This window comes from Phyllobates terribilis, unplaced genomic scaffold (assembly GCF_046119375.1).
Source record: "Phyllobates terribilis strain yellow unplaced genomic scaffold, ASM4611937v1 Scaffold_9__5_contigs__length_417890890, whole genome shotgun sequence".
Lineage (NCBI taxonomy): Eukaryota > Metazoa > Chordata > Amphibia > Anura > Dendrobatidae > Phyllobates > Phyllobates terribilis.
In genome coordinates this window covers 114,182,791-114,196,217 of record NW_027362769.1, presented here as the reverse complement: position 1 = coordinate 114,196,217, position 13,427 = coordinate 114,182,791, and the positions used below count along the sequence as shown (strand labels likewise).

General features: G+C 41.8%; 1 protein-coding gene across 2 annotated transcripts in view; it reads right to left on the bottom strand.

Moving 5' to 3' along the window:
- The window catches only part of TLK1 (tousled like kinase 1), a 374,214-nt gene that overhangs the window by 277,226 nt on the left and 83,561 nt on the right, over nt 1-13,427 (bottom strand). Inside the window, exons 1-2 of one of the 2 annotated variants that reach the window (XM_073646966.1) lie at nt 10,758-11,095; nt 2,598-2,678 (exon numbers count right to left, since the gene is read on the bottom strand). The gene's annotated coding sequence lies outside the window, so the exon portion shown is untranslated. Of the gene's footprint in view, nt 1-2,597; nt 2,679-10,757; nt 11,096-13,427 lie in introns of those variants that run through there. The other variant, XM_073646967.1, reaches the window with a different exon arrangement.

The window sequence follows — 13,427 nt, the reverse complement described above, 5'->3', positions numbered from 1 at the left end:
GTTTGTTACATCATTTCCTATATGCATATAGAATTTTATTGCGTTGTGATCTATCCTTTTTCTTGGTATAATTTCCTTTTTACTGGTATCAATTGGTGTGCATAAAGATATAATGATGTATTGATTGCTTTTTATTGTATGATATTTTTGGGGGGAGGTTACAGAATCTGAAACTGCAATTCTGGCTCTTTTTTTTTTGCTTTAGGGTGATTAATATATGGGTTAAATAACTGAACTATAAAGAGGTGTGTTTGGTTTCCGTTCAGATGATGTACAAAAAAAAAAAATTGCAGCATTCTGCGCATTTGTTTTCTCTGTAAAACTGACAGAACTTGTGACGCAAGTGTGAACCTAGCCTAATAACCCAATTATATGTCATTCATTAAAGATAATACCGTATTTTTGGATTATAAGACGCACTTTTTCCCCCCAAATGTAGATCACCTGGTTCGCTGTGGAGTATGGGGGAGGGGTAGTAAGGGCAGCGGTGGTGGAGCAAGGTCACAGGAGGCAGGGTCGTCTCTGCAGGAAGCCGGCGGCGGTCACCAGCAAAATGGCCTCGCTGGCGGCGCATGTGCAGATCAAGATCTCGGCTCATCATTGAGCAGAGATCTCAATCTGCACATGCGCAGCCACCATTTAGCTTGAGACCGCCAGGAAATGAATGTGCGCACAGCAGGGGCGGCGCTAGCGCGAAATTTAAAAAAAGAAGGTTCTTTTTTGACAGGTTCTGTCATCCCGATTTGTATGAGCCTCTTTTTTTTTTAAATTGCACTGCAGCTGTTGAAAAACTACAACTCCCATCATGCTTGGACAGGTTGGGATGATGGGAGATGTAGTTTGGCAACAGCTTCAGAGGAACACAGGTTGTGCAAAACTGCTATCCGCAAACAAGAGTGTTGTACAACCTGAGGCCCTCCAGGAGCAGATCTCCCCCATAACAGTGTCAGCAGACGTGTTCTTAAATATTTGACCACATTTTTTGCTTCAATTTTTTTCTTTTTTTTTTTTTTTATTATTTTCCTCCTAAAACCCTGGTGCGTCTTATGGTCCGAAAAATACAGTACTTTACTATTCTTCCTTCTGTATGGATGGTTTGTCTCCACTAGGTCAGGGCTGTAATTTGTGGCTCGATCTTATCTACAGCGCCTAGAAAGAGTCTATGGTACTGTTACGCCCAACGGTAGCACATATGGATGAGTGGAACAACTGTGCCACAGGGCCGGGTCTGCTTAGGAAGGGGCGTAACTAAGTGGCTACCTGGTGTTCACCACAGCTCCAGATGGTGGAGATAGGCTGGGCTGCAGGTAGCCGCCAGGTCCCACTCCTAGGCAGATGCCTGTACTGCAGCTGCTGACCCCAGGAATCAGAATGGCTGACACAGACTAGGGCTCCATTCTGAATAATAAGTTCAGTTCAAGATCACTGTAGAACGGTTACAGAGATTCAGATAGGGAAACGTTCAGATACAGGCAGCACCAGAACCAGGGGACAATGTTAAGGCACTGGCCACACACGGACCAGAGATTCAGGTTCAGGACAATGGCCACACAGGGACCAGAGGACCGAACAACTCACTAGTAGGGGAGACCATATACTAATGAAATCTGTTGCTTCGGCGAGTCCATAAGGGAGTGGGAGTCTTTTGTACAGGATGACTCCCAGCAGTAGGCCGAGAGCCATCCAGCAGGTGCATCATTATACTAAATGCCTCTCAGCAACAGGCTGAGGGCATTTACCATATGCGCCTTTACAGTCCCTTTAAGAGCAGGGGAGCATGCACACACTAGGCGCGCCGCCATGGACTCAGTACAGAGCAGGAAGCAGGGAACGAGCTGGGGAGGACGTCACGGGGCTGGGGCGGTGAGTAAGCCGGCGTCCCTGCATGGAGGGAAAAGGGGACACAATGCAGGGCTGCCAGCCATACAGTTACTCTTGAACACCATCAGCTCAGTTTATTGCTCTGTAATTCCAATACTAAAGATTTGCCTTTTCAGATTGGCTGTAGCGTAAAAGCACAAGCCCAATACAAGCTCAACAGGACGTCAGTGCAGGTTCATTATCAAACAAAAGAAACTAAAACCAAGTAAGATTCTGTTCACATAAACGTCAATAGGACCAGAATCTTGAAAAACCCCATTTTAAGTCAATGGGATCAGACAGGATTTTTTGGAATCCATTTAAGATGGATCCACCATACCTGTCTGTTTCCGTTAAAAACAAAAGCCCGGTCTCTGAAGTGAAAAGACCTTGAAGGCCCCTTTACAATTATACACTACATATAGTGAGAATGGCCTGCAAACATTTCAGTAAAATCTACACTTTGCAATACAGCTGAAAAAAAAGTTACACTCACACCAATTAGAAAGTCGGGATGCAGAAGTGAACAGGACAATTGTTTTGTTGCGTGTCTTGTGCATTATTATGATAAGGATGCTTACAATGTATACACTGTGATTACTTCTCAGCATCCGTGCAAAATTTACTCTCAGAAAAAGGGGTTATACTAATTCTAAAAGTTTTAAAAATTATCGCAGTGCAGGAGTGCAATTGTATCAAACAAAACGATAAACAGATAGAAATAATTCTATACATACCTATTCATCTACTGAAAATCCACGAACACGATGTTCAATGTGACTCTGGTAACACTGCCAATTACATGTCACTATGCAGACCTGGGATAGGGAGGGAAAAAAAAGTAAAATTTTTCCATTCATTTTCCAATGATACAAGTGCTTTTAAAAAAAGATAAATACATTTCCTGCACCGCAAAAATTAATAAAAAGGTAGAAAGTTTATTTAGATCTTATCAAGTAAAATATGTCACAAATATGACATCATACCTATGACTAAGGACGTGTTTGTCCGAAAAGTGTAAGGTGTTTGTTCCCCCCTTTTTTCTTTTCTAATTTTTTGTTTATTAATGTCATATTTGTGACATTTTATTTGATATGATGTAAATAAATTTTCTACCTTTTATGAATTTTTTGCAAATGCTGGGAAAAATTTTTTTTTCTCTTTTCGTTTTTTGTGGTTCCACAGCTGGGTTGCTGGCCCAGTATTTTTTTCTATGCATCCACTATCGTATTCTGGTACTGACGACTACAATAGTAAGCTGATTTTTTCTTCTTTTTACAAGGGACTTCAGTTGTGCCAAGTTTGGACGTTATCCCTTATAACTTCCCGATCGTTGGGTGTCCAACCTCTGTACGCTCCACATATTCCAAGAACCGGGGCTTTAAAAAGCCCCATGTGAATGGAGTGATAGTCCGTCATGCGCACCTCCGCTCCATTCATTCTTATGGGAGTGCGGAAACTGAGCGCAGCAGTAAAGTATTTCATTAAAAATGAATAGAGCGTCAGTGCACATGATCGGCCAACGCCCAGTTCACATGGCACTCTTCAGAGCCCCGGATCTCAGGATCAGTGAGGGTCCCAACGGTTGGAAAGTTATCCCCTATCCTATCTACACACGTGGTCAAAATCGTTGGTACACCTCGTTTAATGAAAGAAAAAAGCACAATGGTCACAGAAATAACTTGAATCTGACAAAAGTAATAATAAATTAAAAATCTGTGAAAATGAACAAATGAAAGTCAGTCATTGCTTTTCAACCCTGCTTCCACAGAATTTAAAAAAAAAATTAAACTCATGAAATAGGCCTGGACAGAAATGATGGTACCCCTGAAAATAATGTGACAAAAGGGACATGTTAAATCAAGTTGTGTCCACTAATTAGCATCACAGGTGTCTACAATCTTGTAATCAGTCAGTGGGCCTGTATATAGGGCTACAGATTCTCATTGTGCTGTTTTGTGACATGGTGTGTACCACACTCAACATGGACCAGAGGAAGCAAAGGAAAGAGTTGTCTCAGGAGATTAGAAAGAAAATTATAGACAAGCATGTTAAAGGTAAAGGTTATAAGATCATCTCCAAGCAGCTTGATGTTCCTGTGACTACAGTTGCACATATTATTCAGAAATTTAAGATCCATGGGACTGTAGCCAACCTCCCGGGACGTGGCCGCAGGAGGAAAATTGATGACAAATCAAAGAGACGGATAATACGAATGGTAACAAAAGAGCCCAGGATAACTTCTAAAGAGATTAAAGGTGAACTTCAAGCTCAAGGAACATCAGTGTCAGATCGCACCATCCGTCGTCATTTGATCCAAAGAGGACTTCATGGGAGATGACCAATGAGAACACCATAGTTGAAAAAAAAAAAATCATAAAAAAGCCAGACTGGAATTTGCCAAACTACATGTTGACAAGCCACAAAGCTTCTGTGAGAATGTCCTATGGACAGATGAGACAAAAATGGAAGCTTTTGGCAAGGCACATCAGCTCTATGTTCACAGATGGAAAAATTAAGCATATCAAGAAAAGAACACTGTCCCTACTGTGAAACATGGAGGAGGCTCGGTTATGTTCTGGGGTTGCTTTGCTGCATCTGGCACAGGGTGTTTTGAATCTGTGAAGGGTACAATGAAATCTCAAGACTATCAAGGGATTCTAGAGAGAAATGTGCGGCCCAGTATCAGAAAGCTTGGTCACAGTCGCAGGTCATGGGTCTTGCAACAGGATAATAACCCAAAACACACAGCTAAAAACACCCAAGAGGAAAACATTGGACTATTCTGAAGTGGCCTTCCATGAGCCCTGACCTAAATCCTATTGAGCATCTTTGGAAAGAGCTGAAACATGCCGTCTGGAAAAGGCAACCTTCAAACACGAGACAACTGGAGCAATTTGCTCATGAGGAGTGGGCCAAAATACCTGTCGAGGGGTGCAGAAGTCTCATTGACAGTTACAGGAATCGTTTGATTGCCTCAAAAGGTTGTTCAACAAAATATTAAAGTTAAGAAGAACCATCATTTCTGTCCAGGACTATTTCATGAGTTTAATTTTTTTTTTTAATTCTATGGAAGCAGAAAAGCAATGTCTGACTTTCATTTGTTCATTTTCATAGATTTTTAATTTATTATTACTTTTGTCAGATTCAAGTTATTTCTGTGACCATTGTGGGTTTTTCTTTCATTAAACGAGGGGTACCAACAATTTTGACCACGTGTGTATATAAAATAACTTCCATACTGGGTATAATCCCTTTAATTTTAGTATTTTTTATATAATGGACACCACGACTATAATATGACAGTTCAGTATCGGTTATATTAGTTGCCTTTAAAGGAAAAATCCACATTAAACTATTTGTTTTATCCTTACAATGCATATCAAATGAAAAAGCATCAACTGTCATAGAGACAAAACAATAGGAAGTCTTAAAAACATGTATCAATGTTGCTTCAATTTACCTGTAGAAAAAAAAAAGCGTGGTCCGACTTTCATGTACTGTCACATAGGAGGAGAAACTTTTTTTTTCCCCCACGCACGAGAAAAACTGACGACATTCAGACAAAACTCTGATGAAAGACTGATCAAAATAATCGGTCCGTTTTTCTAGTAGATGAGAAAAATGGACGTCTGAATGAGGTCTTTTTCCCATCTTTAGAGGTCATCAAGTACCAAGAGGATAGGTGATAACTTTCTGATCAGAGGTGATTCAATTAGACCCGACAGGGATCCATGTCTGAATAGTGCAGTTGAGGGCATGAGAACTACCATTCTACTAATTCTCTCTGGGATTACTATAGCTAAGCATCGCTGGGGTCCTGGGTTCAAATCCCACCAAGGACAACATCTGCCAGGAGTTTGTATGTTCTTCCTGTGTTTGAGTGGATTTTCTCCAGGTTTTCTGGTTTCCTCCCACACTCCAGAGATGCTAAGAGGGAATTTAGGTCATTTAGCTTCTATCCCCTGATGACGCCGGTTAAGAGAAACATGTCGGGGAGGCTATAATTTTAGTATAAAATAGGACAGGTAGGGAATAGTGCAATAAGTGGTCCGCGGCCACAAGCATATGATAATGGAAATAGATAGGATGGCTATTGGATACACAGTTATGCCAATTGAATAATCCTGATAGTCCTCACTACCTGCGCCTATATTGGAATTTTAATATAAATTACTACTATAATAAGGATTTAATTATTAAAAGTTAAGTTTTATAGAGCTTTAGTTGGGGGTTCTATTTGCCAACAGGCAATATGTTAATGGATTACCTAGAACTGGATGCACCTCAAAATTTGATGAAAAGACAAAAAGTAAATTGGTCCCATAGGCTGTTAATAGACCTACAGCAACATTAATGAAGCGGCAGGAATTTATGGCAAGTACTGGTTGTGTACTGCATGTGACAACAATCTCCCGTATTCTTCATATGTCTGGCCTGTGGGGTATGGTGACAAACATTCAGGCCCTGATCTGTTTTGCCAAAACCTACATCAAGTCTGACAAAAGCATGTGGGAAATGTGTAATTGTCTAATGAGACAAAGGTTGAACTATTTTAGCCATAATTCCTAAAGGTATGTTTGGTGCAGAGCCAACAATTCATATTAGCAAAAGAAAACCACACCCACAGTGCAGCATGGTGGATGCAGCATTATGCTTTGGGGCTATTTTTGGACAGCTGGGACTGGACCTTTGGTGATGGTAGAAGGAATTATGAATAGTTCCAAATATCGGTCAATTTTGCAACAGAATCTTAAGCCTCTACTAAAAGCTGAATATGAAGAATAATTTCTCTTTTCAGCATGACAATAACCCTAAATGACCTCCAAATCAACAAAAGAATGGTTTCGGCCGAAGTTCAAAATTTTGAAATGGCCCAACCAGAGTCCAGACCTGAGTCTAATTGAAATTCAGAGGGTGACCTGAACAGGACGCTGTACACAGGAGATGTCCTCGCAATCTGACATATTTGGAGCTACTGCAAGAAAGAGTGGGCAAAGATTGCCGGTTCTAGATGTGCCATGCTGATAGACGCCTACTGAAAAGACTGAATGCTGTCATAAATTCAAAGGGGACTTCAACAATGTATTAAGTTTAAGGGTGTGCATATTTATGCAACCACATTACTTAAATTCATTTTTCTTTTTCCACACAAACAGATTTCAGCTTATGTTTCAATTGAACTGTACAGATGACGTTCAAGGTGGGAAAAGTTATGAAATTGATTCTTTTTGGTAGGATTTTTTGACATTACAAAAATTTGGCATTCTAACAGGGGTGTGCAGACATTTTATATCCACTGTATATGGTGAAATTAATGATTAAATATGAAGTCCAGCGTTAGAGCATAGGGGAGCCACCGAGAGGATGACAGAAGATGCAGAGCAGTTTCCTGCCAACCCCCTCTCTGTACCTTTATAAGACGGCTCCTGGGCACACACAGTAATCACATGATTTGCGATTTAAAAAAAAAATTGCTACAAAAACCACATAGTCAATCACACTGTTTATACACTAAAACACGTTGCTTTTTTTTAATCCAGGCAAGGAAAAACGATATAGGCCTATGATAGAGAAACACCATAAGCAGGTTAAAAAAAAAGAGCCAAACATACAGTATGTGGCATTTGTTAAAAAAAATAATAAACCAAAAAGAGAAACACAAACACTGACCCCAAAAAAAAAAAAAAAAAGACTTATAGCCAACATCATGGCTCGTTTAGATGAGCTTATTTTACTTACATGCGCTATCTGTGATTCAGGTAGAACAGGGATCAATGTTATTAAATAGGGCTCTTCAGGTGAGAGTTTATCATACGGACCAAGAATCCGTGTGAAAAAAATAAGGAAAAAAAACAGTATACACTAGTCACTAGTTTTTTGGATGAGACTTGCCCATTCAAATCTAGGGGTGCACAAAAATGGATCACATGTAGATCACCTGTAATGTATCAATTTTTGATGGATACAAAGTAATTATTAAAGGGCTTGCCCCGTTCTTTAACATTGATGGCCTATCATTAGTATAGGTCATCAATATCTGATTAGTGGGGGTCCGACACCAGGCACCTCTGCCGATCATCTGTTCACAGCGGTGGCCGGAGGTGCTCAGTTGCGGAGATGCACAGAACAGCTCCATCAACGGTATAGTGGCCGTGGCCAGGTACTGCACATCCACACCCTATTCATATCAATCAATAGGGGACAGATGTCCAGTTCCCAGCCGGCCACTGTGCAGTTGTGTAACTGAGCACTTAAGCCCACTGACGACACTAGGAACAGCTAATTGGCGGGCATGCCGGATGTCACACCCCTACAGATTAGATATTGATGACCCATCCTTAGAATAGGCCATCAATGTAAATGTCCCGGACAAACCCCTTTAACATAAAAAATTGTGTTTCGCCTTGTACTTGTATTCATGTATAACATATGCCATATAAATGTAAAAAACTGACACATGGTAGGTGTGGGTGAATATCGCTTTTTTTTTTTCTGGATGGAAATAAGAACATGGCCTTAAACATACTGATATGCCAGAGTCACTGACTGATTCATGCTTCATGCTGGACCAGTCACCAGGTGAAGTGTCCAGTTTTTGCTCTTTTTTTATTCCAGCTAACCCCCGAGAATGCAGTTTTGGGCGTTTATTCTTCTTTTTTTTTATTCACCATATGGTTCCAGAGAAATGGAGCTTTTCGTTTAGTGCTCATCTCTACAGTCTTTACCAAGAGGGCGTGGCTCACAGAAATCTTGGGGGAGGGGTAGTGTCTATAGGCTGCTGTACCTTATAAGCCCTGTGAGCCACGCCCCCTAATAAAGACTATAAATATTAGCAATAAATTAAAAGGCCCGTATCTCTGGAACTGTCAGATTTCATTAAAAAAATAAATAAATAAAAAACTTACATATCTGGGAGATTAAAGTAAGAGTAAAAACTGGCAAATTTTGACTTGGTGACAGGTCCTCTTTAAAGCTGTGATATGGAGTACAAAAAAATGCAAGTCACGTGCGGTCTATGATGGCAGATATTGCATTTAACTTTCAAACTGCCATCAAATATCTAACAGGCAGGGCTAGTGCCAGTACCTGGCAAACCCAGGCAAGTGCCCAGGTCTATGTTGGCGACATCTGCTGTACATTTACAGTGGATGTGTGCACTGAATGTATTGAGCAGGCCTACTCTACACAGTGTGGGTATTGGCTGTTTTATGCAGCTGGCACCCGATTGCAGCATGTTTTACCTCTTGGGCAATGTTCCCACATTGAGCTTTTGGTGCGTTTTTGCTGCATCAAAAATGCAGCGTCTAGCAAAGTGGATAGGATTTGTAGAAATCTCATGCCCATTGTGTTCTTTTTCAACGCTGCAAAAAATCACCTGCAGTGCGTTTTTCATATATCTTGTGGGTACACTGAGTTTTCGGTGCAGACTTCTCCCATAAACTTACATTAAATGCGGAAAATCTGCAGCAAAAAAAACGTACAACGCGTTTATAGTGCGTTTCCGACACGTAAATGCATCAAAAACGCATGTAACCTGAACCTAAGTATAGCAATAAAGTTGTCAAAGCAAAAAAACAAGTATCACCAAAAATAAAAGCAGCTTTATTTAAAGCATGACACATGAGAGACAAAAACGCATATTAAAAAATGCAATGAAAAAAATGCACGTGGCCCAATTTATATAATAGGTGCCAAATTGTGCAACATAAAAAACACACCAAAAGCTTATAGTGGGAACGGAGCCTGAAAGACTGACACTTAAGAAGTTGGAAATAAAGGCAGGGGGTCGCTTCTGATGCTCATCAACCACATGATTACAAACAATTTAATTATGGGATGCTGATGGAACTGTTGTGGTAGCCAGGGGACCTACTGAAGGCCACCAAGCAAGGGCGGACATATCATTGGTGCAACCTGGGCAGTCACACAATGCCCAAGAGGTAAATGGCCACTATCACCTCCAAAGCAAGTGGAATTGTGCATAATGAGAAGCTATTGGGCTGCAGCAGGCCCTTATATTGTTCTTGCACAGGGACCCTCTGCAGTCTATGTCCACATTTATGTATACTTAAGTCCAGGTAGGTAATTTTACAATATCTGCAACGTTACAGTACTGCACTGTATTTCACAAGCGATCACAGATTCAAGTCCAACAAATATAATTAAATTAAAAAAATGAAAAATACCATATTTTTACCATTATAGTTTGTATCACCCCCACTTTTCTCGGAATGTAAATAAAAAAAATCAAAAAGAAATGTAAATATTTGGTATCACAGCGTACGTGACTATACTTTTAATATACGATGAGTAAAAAATAGAAAAAAGAGAGAGTATTGCATTTTGTCTCCCAAAAAAATTGGAATTGAAAAAAAAAAAAAAAAAAAGGATCGGAAAGTCATATGGACTCCAATATAGAACCAATAAAAACTATAAAACACCATCAAATGAAAAATTTTAAAAAAATAAATAAAATTATGTCACAGAAGGCGAGAAGGAATAAAAAAAAAAATCCAAAGCCAAAAAGCCAAGAGCAGCGGACTGTGATTGTGTGGCCCGTGGGCCTGCAGACCCCTGGAGCCGCCCAGCCAGCAGGTACAGTGCATGCTCAATGACAGGCATGTTGTGGCATATTGCATGTGGTGGTCCCACAGGCAGGACCCCCGTTATGTGATGGGTAATAATTGTGGGGGCTCAGGTGCGTGCTTGCAGGTCAGTGCATACACTTTATAACGTGCACATTTTTTCAGACTCTGATCAATCCCTTTAAATTTAAAGGAAAAGTTTTGTAGCTGCAGGAGCGATGACAGATAAACAATGGGTGTCAGGCAGAGCTGGAGCCCCCGGCGCTGCTGTCAGTGGCCGCCGCCGCCGCCGCCTGCCCCACTACTCACATGTACAGCGCCGTCCTCCCGTGTGCCCGTGCTGGCCCCGCCCCCGGCTCACTCCCCGGCACAGGATGACCTGCTGCCGCACGCCGCTCCGGGCTCGGTGTCGTGGCCCCCCCGGGGACCCGTCCAAGCAGCCGGTGCAGACGCCGGAGCGCTCGCGAGGCTCAGCAGCGGCGCTCGTCCCGCTCAGTCCCGGACATTTGGAAGCTGCTCCCCGCTCTTCTCCTGCGCTCTGCTCTGGGAGGACCTGACTCCCCGGTCATGTGACCTCGTGTCTGACGGCAGGAAGGAGAGCAGCGCACTGGCTGCAGTGATTTCTGCACAGGTGTCTGCTCCCGTGCACTGCAGTCCTGCACTGTCACCCGTGGACCTGCACGCTGCTGTGCTCTCGCTCTCTCGCATTGCTTTGTCACTAAAGACTAAATAGAGACTTTTACCACAGTTCATAGCAAAACTAGTGCAAAAGTGGAACAGTTATCCTTAGCAACCAATCAGAATCCAGCTCTCATTTTTTTGGAAAAATGAAAGCAGTAACCCAATTGGGCGTTACGGGTAACTTAACCAATTGGGCTGCGGCTTTCGTTTCCCAAAGAGGCTCTGAAAGATGAGAGCTGGAATCTGATTGGTTGCTACAGATAACTAAACAAATTAACTCCACGCTCATTTTTCAGAGCCTTTTTGGGAAATGAAAGCAACAACCCAACTGGTTGTCCGATCTGAAGCAAATGATCAGATTGCAGCTCTCATTTTTCAGAGCCTTACTCAGAAATGAGGCTACAACCTATTTAGTAGTAATCTGCAGCAAGCAATCAGATTCCAGCTCTCATTTTCAAAGCCTTTTTTGAAAAATGAAAGCAGTAATCTAATTGGGTGCTACAGGCAACTTAACCAATTGGGTTCCTGCTTTCATTTCCCAAAGACGCTCTAAAAGATGAGAGCTGGAATCTGATTTGTTGCTACAGATAACTGAACAAATCAGATCCCAGCTCATGTTTTTCAGAGCCTCATTGAGAAATGAAAGCAACAACCCAATTGGTTGCTACAGATCGGACAACCAATCAGATTCCAGCTCTCATTTTTCAGACTCTTTGGGAAAAAGAAGGCAACAATGGTGGCTCAGTGGTCAGCACTGCAGCCTTGCAGCGCTGGGGTCCTGGGTTCAAATCCAACCAAGATCAACATCTGCAAGGAGTTTGTATGATCTCCCCGTGGGTTTCCTCCGGGTTCTCCGGTTTCCTCCCACACTCCAAAGACATACTGATAGGGAATCTAGATTGTGAGCCCCAATGGGGACAGTGATGATAATGTCTGTAAAGTGCTGTGGAATTAATAGCGCTATATAAGCGAGTAAAATAAATAGTCAATTGGTAGTCCAATCTGTAGCAACCAATCACATTCCAGCTCTCATTTTTAAGAACCATCCAATTGGTTGTTTTTTTTTGTTTTGTTTCTTCACCCCATGGACCACCTTTGCTAATCATCTCCAGGATACTGCAGTTTACAGCAGAATTTCATTTTCTAGATTTATTGATTTTTAGGTGCAGTTCACATTTGTGTTGTGCCAGATCTGTTGCATGAGGGATATTAGTGTTGCCCGATGGACACCTTTGACTTGTAAAGCAGTCTGACGGGTTATACCCATCCTCTTGTTGCCTGGGAATCTGGTCACCATTGTTTTCTAGCAGCAGTGGCCAAACGTGTAGTGCTTACAAGCTCTTTCCAGTAGAGCTTGAAAGCGCAGCATTGAAGCTGGCAGAGATTGCTGCAGCGTGATGTTGGCTCCTGATTCCATCCTGCCTCACTGCTCCTGCGCGCCTCCGATGCAAAACTGCCTCATAAAGCAATATCGCAGAGTGGACTGCCACTGGTCCGAATTGCAAGTCAAGCAAGCAGGGGGAAGGGTATTGGCGCAGTGTCCAAAATACTTCATGGGATTAGCTCTTTGAAGGGGTTGCCCACTATAGGACAACCCCTGCTTAATCAGTTCAGTACCCCACTAAAAAATTAAAACAATGTATTCTCACTTGCTGTGCTCAAAATATTGTAGGTTGAAGTTGAGCACCCATCACTGATTTGCAGCATCGTTCACTTGACACAACAACGTCATGTCACCCATTAGGAATATCAGCGCCAACATCACCGTAACTGGGCAGCTGCTGGAAGTGAAAATACGTTGTTTTTTATTTCCTATGGGACATCAAATTGATTAAGCAGCAGTTGTCCAGTAGTGGACACGCCCTTTAAGTTTAATTTTTTTTTCTGACAGATATAAACACTGCACCAGTCCAGTGCCTCTCGAAACATGCAACACAGATGTAAACAGAGTCTTCAAAGGTTATTCCCAAAATAACATGTTATCCCCCATCCATAGGAGTACAGGGTTCAGATTTCTGTTAGTTCCATAGACAAGGAATGGAGAAGAGGCCGGGCATGCACACCTCTGATTAATTCAAGAAAGTGCTGCAGACCCTGATCTAAGGATCAATAGTGGTCCCAGTGGTCAAACCCCAAGCAACTTATCCCTCATCCTATTGTTATGTTCGGATTAAACATTAAAGGGGTAGTCAGATTTATAAAAATAGAAACTAGCACTCTCACCAAAAATTGGATTTCTTAGTCCCTTAGCAGAAGGTATGTTATACATTGTGCATGTGTTAATAAGCTTACTGATCA